Genomic DNA, 6,952 nt, shown 5'->3' on the forward strand with positions numbered 1-6,952 from the left:
GGAATTTAAAACTTGTGCCATGCAAGCAAACATATGTAATGCACATACAAATGCAACATATGAGTTTATGAGCTTGCTCCCCCTACTTGTGTGCTTTAAATTTTAATAGATCCCCTTATAATGTCATTTCATTTGTTTGTGTCACGGAACCGACCAATTTATAAGAGCACAAGTACAAAAACAATCGCCGAAACGATCAAATTCTCGAACTTGAGCCCATATAAACCCGGTAGTCAACCGAAATCTCGAAGGATTTCAAACCAACTTGCATACAACCAAGATCACAGTAATTCAACATAACATATCGTACGTTACAACATTGCGCATATGTTCGCAAATAGGTTACATCATCACAGAGTCATTGTTATTACAAAACAAGTCTTGTAAACATGCGGAAGCAAATAGTTTAACTCACACACTGAGTTCAAATACACATACTGGTTTGTTGATCACAGACCGCAAAAGCATTCAGATAAGAGAAAGGAGATCATGCCCATGATCTAGTCCTCATCACCCGCCGGGTGGAGACAATACTTGCAGAATCCCTGATATAGAAGGTCATCTGCAACAAGAGGGAATAAACCCTGAGTACGGGAATGTACTCAGCTAGACTTACCCGTCGAAAACCAAATAAATGACACCAAGGATTATGCATAGCTTAATGTAGTGGAGCTGGCTGACACTTTCTTTTTGCAGAAAAGCATAAGTAATAATGATCAACTCTTAACCTGAACTAGCAGTGACTTTTTAGTCATTAACCTGTCATCTATATTAGCACCTGTACTAAGCAATCATTTTATTAGGGTGCAAACATTAATAACCATATCAGGTATTCATTGTGGCAACCTTATCATCATCCATTTAACCATATCGTTAAATTAATTGAATCTACGTTGCCGCTGCTCAGTCAAGTTCTCACTATCCGGGAGAGACGGCGATTCGAATCGATTCCTATCCAGCTGGAGGGGTATTCCTAAACACAAACCCTGCTTCCCCCGCCAGGGTCGCAAACAAGTCACCTTTGGTATGATTCAGGAGTCACGAGTCCGAACAGATCGACATTCTCAGAGACCCACTCTGCCAAGGTTGTTCGGGACTCTAACCCACCTTGGACTTATGCCAATGGCTCTCCGCACATCCTTACTACCTCCAGAATGTCGCCACTGCTCGCGTCCCCGGCCTGAGTTGAGCTACTAGGCTTCGCGGTCGAAATGACTTATCCGGCCAGCTAAGTGTTAGGCTGCGTTCAACATGACATGAGGACGTACAGCGTATCGGTCCTTAAACGACTCAGACGGAGTCACTATGTTCAAACCTACACAAGACCCCGCCCGGTCTTAATTCATTATTCACATGGTTCTTTTCCACGATAGCAAATATAGCCAACCGTGATCCACCTCATCCTAAAGCTCGCAGGTGACAGGAAATCACCTGACTTCTACCGCACTAAGCATGGCTAAGCATTTAACCCGTTCCTGAACTTAATTAGGATTCCAGTGCGATATCTGGACAAGGAAGGATATATAATGCAGCAATTGGTTCCAACCAATTCCTATACTTAATGCATCATCAACAATAAAAGATACTCAATGTATTTGTAAAAACATAGGAGGCTTAATATGCTCCGGGGCTTGCCTTTCAGGAACGAGGAAGGCTGGTGGTCAGGGCACTCGGGCAATTCCTCCGCGGCGACTGCTTCGTCGGCTTCCTGCACCTCGGGTTCCTCCTCCTGGTTGGCTCCCTCGAACTCCAGCAACGTCACTCCCTCCGGCACACCTATTGCATGAATGCGCAAGATAAATATCATGGATGCACATGAACGAATGTCAGGGATGCTCGGGGAATGCACATGTTCGCTGTAGTTTGCATATTCCAACTTAAGCCCTATTCAAATCACTTTACTTACCAAATTTATACAACCTAATGTATAATTGCTCATCTTCAGTTAATGACCTAGCACCTGCACCTAAGCATATTCTCAAGTTAGGCTAACCCCTAAACAATCAACGAGAACATTGCAACCACATACACTCAAGCAATTGTATTTCAGCAATATGAATACTATGTATCGGTGCAGTAAACTAGCCATAACTGGAGATTTATAATTCCAAATGACATGCAACAAGATAATCTGGAAAGCTTATAAAATTGTCTACAATTCATTTTCAGACCTCAAGGCATGATTCAAACCTTTACCAGATCGAACTCATAAATCAACAGAATTCTATCCTCACAAGGCAGAGAATAAGCAAAATCTGCAACCTAACTTTAAACAGCTGTAGTTTCTAAACTACTGGGCCAAATGCCCTCAAATTTTGATAGGAGCTAGACACATAAACTATCTACAACTTTTGTATTCATCACAATCACAGAAAACCAAATTATCATGGGAAACTTTCCAAAGTCCCCAGATCTGTCTAGAGGGACATAATGCAAACGAAATAATTAGTAACTTATGATATAACACTTAATTGGACAAAAACCAATTTTACTGACATAACACACATATCACAAGAACACCAGAAAGTAGGGTGTTCATCACCAAAACATTTCTTTTAATACCTTTCTTAATTTCTTTAATTAATTAGAGGAAATAGTAAACATATATTAAAACTACACTATTAATTCTACAAAAATTACAGTAGACACTACATACCCTAAGTAGACTACCATAAAAATTTCACACCATTTTAGTAAGTACAACATCCTACAAAAAAATGGTAAGGCAGAATGGCTTAAAATGGCATAATTAGGAAACCTTAGTGAAAAGTGTCAAGCAACAGATTTCATATTTTTCCTAGCATCCTTAGGGTACTAGGACACTCTCCAAAAAATTTCATAGTCAATGGATTCATAAATAAATTACTAAAATTCCCACAAGAATCATCCAATGATAAAAGGAAAATCTATAACTCAAAAACTACACATGCAATCACTCTCAAATTTTAACCAGAGCTTCTACTATACAAGACTAGCTTACCCACAAAATTTCATAATTTTTGGATCACAGAAACTCAAGATATGATTTAAACAAGTTTGCAAGCATGCAAAAACACATTTCAAGTTCCTATTTAATTCATCCAAAATTTCTACATAAAGTGCTCAAGACATATTTTTCTTAAATACTAGACCTAACTGTGAGTCTAACAAAATTCGAACCACCCAATTTGGATCTACAAAACAGGAGATACAAAAATATCAAATAAGCATTCAAAACTGTATTTTTGAACTAACTTTAAGAACAACAGCCACTGACATGTGGGACCCGGCTGTCAGCCGACCCCACTGGTCAGCGACAGTAAAGCAGAGGAGGCAGCTGCGACGCGCGGAAGACGGCGTAGCTCGCCGACGGTGACCTCACCGGCGACGAGAACGGCACCAACGTGACCGCCTAGACCTACTGCGTCGATTGGCACCCTAACCGCAAACCCTACCGACCTCTAGGTACCCCGGCCACGGAGCTCGGCGGCTCGGCCATGGTGCACGGCGGTGCGTGGCCGTGTTCCGGCTTGGCTGGACCGGCGTGGGTGGTGACATCATCACCCGAGCATCAGCGCAAGACGGGGAAGACGAGACGAGGGCTAAGGATGGAGGAGTGGTGCGGTGGTGCGCTGGCCGCGGTGAGCGCCATCTCCGGCGAGGGTGCGACGGTGCGGGAACGCCGACAGCGGCCTCACCTGAGGTCGAATGACCGCGCGGAGATGATGACGAGTAAGAGGGGATCACGGCGGAGCTTCGGTGAAGGTGTAGTGCGCGTTTTCGCGGTGGTGCGCGAGTTCGGCGACGGCGGAGCTCGCTCGGCAACGATGGCGGGGCGGCTGCGCTTTGGCTGCTGCTGCTGCGAGCTGGAGAAGTGAAAGAGAGTGAATGGGAGGGCAGAGAGCGTGCGGGCGTGCTCCACTTCAAGCCGGCCAGTGCGCGGCGCAGTCAGAGCGAGCTGAGCGCGTGGCGGACACGCGGCGGCGACGTCCTGACGCCGGTCGGTCACTGTAGCGAGTCCGAACTTTCATTTCAGTTTCGACAGTCCCGACTGACAGGCGAATTTCAACGATGATTATCTCCTAAACCGTGATGATCTAGCTCAAGAGGTAATTAACAAAGTTGAACGTCTACATGTGAACAACAATTCTTACAATTGGAGCTAGAGCTGATTTGGCTTTGTTTGCGAACTTCAGAGCTCTAAACTAGGGTACATGAAACTGAAATTGCACTTAGGACTTAGAAATAATTTTAAGTGTTGAATCCACCTTCAAAGCTGACTTGTGGGACCTTTTTGGGCATGTTGTGCACATTTTCATGAGTTGGTCACAAAATAACTTTTGTTCCTTACATAATTCTCTACATCTTTGCTTTAGGTTGCTCAGACATGCAAACATCCTAAGCCACACTTTTTAAACAGTCAAACAAAAGGGTTCATGGGTCAAGTTTGGTCAAACCATGACTTGGGAACCTAATTAGTCAAAGTGACCAACATGAACAATGTTCCAAAAGACATTCTAGGTGTAACTAAGTTACTTAGGATGATTATTAACCACACCACACATTGGTCACACAAGAATCAAGCATCACATGTATTGAAACAATGAAAAACACAAGAAATGTTGCAAATGTTTCATAGTCATGTTTCACACTTTTCATGATCTTGTTGCATAGTATTAACTAATCTTGTTTCACTAAGTGAGTGGCACATGTTGCACTAAAGTGTTGCACACTTTACATTTCATAAAAGAACAACACACATGAAATATACAAAACGTTGCAGTGTTTCGAAATTATGTTTCATGTGCTATAAGTTCACGAAGGGATGCATGATGCTCATGTTCATGAAATGCAGTGCAAATGTGGAAGCTAAACACCAGTGGTGTTACAGCCCTCCCCCCTTATAAAAATCTCGTCCCGAGATTTGAAAAGCGTACCATTGTTGATAGAATTCCTTATAACCATCCCTCAAATAGTCTTCCCTTTCCCACGTTGCATCGCGTTCACTACCCTGATTGCTCCACATGACTTTATAGAACTTGACTACCCGACTCCGAGTCACTCGCTCACGAGTGTCAATCACTCGAACCGGCTTTTCTTCAAAGGTCAAATCAGATTTTAACTCGATATCCCCCAATGGAACTCTCTCTTCAGGGACGCGAAGACATTTCTTCAATTGGGATACATGAAAGACATTGAAGATAGCACTCATCTCAGGAGGTAATTGAATCTTGTACGCCACTTTACCACTTTGTCCAATGATTTCAAACGGACCAACATATCTCGGCGCAAGCTTTCGCTTCACACCAAAGCGTTGGACACTCTTCATAGGTGAGACTTTCAGATAAACAAAGTCTCCAACTTCGAATTCAATAGGTTTTCTACGTCGATCAGCATAACTTTTCTGCCTAGCTTGAGCTGTGGCCATGTGGGTTTGGATAGTACGGACTTGTTCTTCGGCTTCTTGAACAAAATCAATTCCATAATATCTCCTTTCACCGGCTTCTACCCAGTTCAACGGGGTTCTACACTTCCGGCCATACAAAGCTTCAAACGGTGCCATCTTTATGCTCTCTTGATAACTATTATTGTACGAGAATTTAGCTAGGGGTAACCATTTTTCCCATGAGCCCTTAGCCGAGATGACACAAGCTCTCAACATATCTTCTAAGATTTGATTCACCCGTTCAGTTTGCCCATTGGTTTGCGGATGATAAGCGGAACTTCTTACGAGCTTAGTCCCTAATAATCCGTGTAAGTGCTCCCAAAAGCGAGCAGTGAACTGTGGTCCTCTATCTGAGACAATAGTACGAGGGATCCCATGAAGTCGGACTATCTGGTTGAAGTACAACTCCGCATAGTCAGTTGGACGAAAGTCTATGCGGATCGGAATGAAGTGTGCCGACTTGGTCAGTCGGTCCACAATTACCCAAATTGAGTTAAAATTCCTCTAAGTGGTAGGGAGTCCAACTATAAAATCCATACTTATCTCTTCCCATTTCCAACCTGGAATAGAGAGTGGCTGAAGTAATCCAGCTTTCATGTGTACCGCCTTGACCCGACAACAAGTGTCACACCTAGCCACATAAGCGGCTATCTCTTTCTTCATTTTGGTCCACCAAAATCGAGGCTTTAAATCATGATACATTTTACTACTACCAGGATGAATAGATAGTTTAGAGGAATGAGCTTCGGATATGATTTGATTTCTAAGCTCTCTATCCTTCGGAACTACCAACCTATCCTTGAACCATAACACGCCTTCCTCATCTACTCGAAAATGTTTGGTTTCTTGCTCTTTCATCTTGTGCTTGATGTGAAACACACCTGCATCTGTCTTCTGTAGCTCGATAATTCGACTCTATAGAGTACAACTGACAGTGATGTTGTGCAGGACTGCAGGATGGAGGAGCTTTGACAAATGGACATCACTCTCAATCAACGAGTGGCAATGAAACTTTCTGCTTAAGGCATCCGCGACGACGTTTGCCTTGCCAGGGTGATAGTGCACTTGAAGGTTATAATCCTTGATCAACTCGAGCCATCTTCTCTGACGCATATTTAACTCTGGTTGAGTAAAGATGTACTTGAGACTTTTATGATCAGTGTAGATGTTGCACACATTGCCAAGTAGATAATGTCTCCAGGCCTTCAAAGCATGAACAACTGCAGCGAGTTCCAAGTCATGCGTTGGATAATTCACTTCATGCTTCCGAAGTTGGCGAGAGGTATAAGCGATGAATCTACCCTCTTGCATAAGAACACCTCCTAACCCAATACCTGATGCATCACAGAACACATCAAAAGGTTTCTCGATATCCGGTTGCGCCAAAACCGGAGCCGATGTTAGAAGAGTTCGCAGGGTATGGAAAGCCGCGTCACACTCAGGAGTCCAGACAAACTTCATGTCTTTTTGCAGCAATCGAGTCATAGGCTTGGCTATTTTAGAGAAATCCGGGATGAAGCGACGATA

The 6,952-nt window shown here is 43.3% G+C and overlaps 1 long non-coding RNA gene across 1 annotated transcript; it reads left to right on the top strand.

Annotated features, from left to right (window-relative positions):
• Positions 1-4,801: 4,801 nt before the first annotated feature.
• LOC136473353 (uncharacterized) lies at positions 4,802-6,714 on the top strand. The gene is made up of 3 exons (XR_010762592.1): positions 4,802-5,199; positions 6,374-6,496; positions 6,591-6,714. It is a non-coding gene; the product is annotated as an uncharacterized lncRNA (long non-coding RNA).
• Positions 6,715-6,952: the final 238 nt, after the last annotated feature.

This window comes from Miscanthus floridulus, chromosome 8 (genome assembly GCF_019320115.1).
Source record: "Miscanthus floridulus cultivar M001 chromosome 8, ASM1932011v1, whole genome shotgun sequence".
In the NCBI taxonomy this organism is placed as follows: Eukaryota; Viridiplantae; Streptophyta; class Magnoliopsida; order Poales; family Poaceae; genus Miscanthus; species Miscanthus floridulus.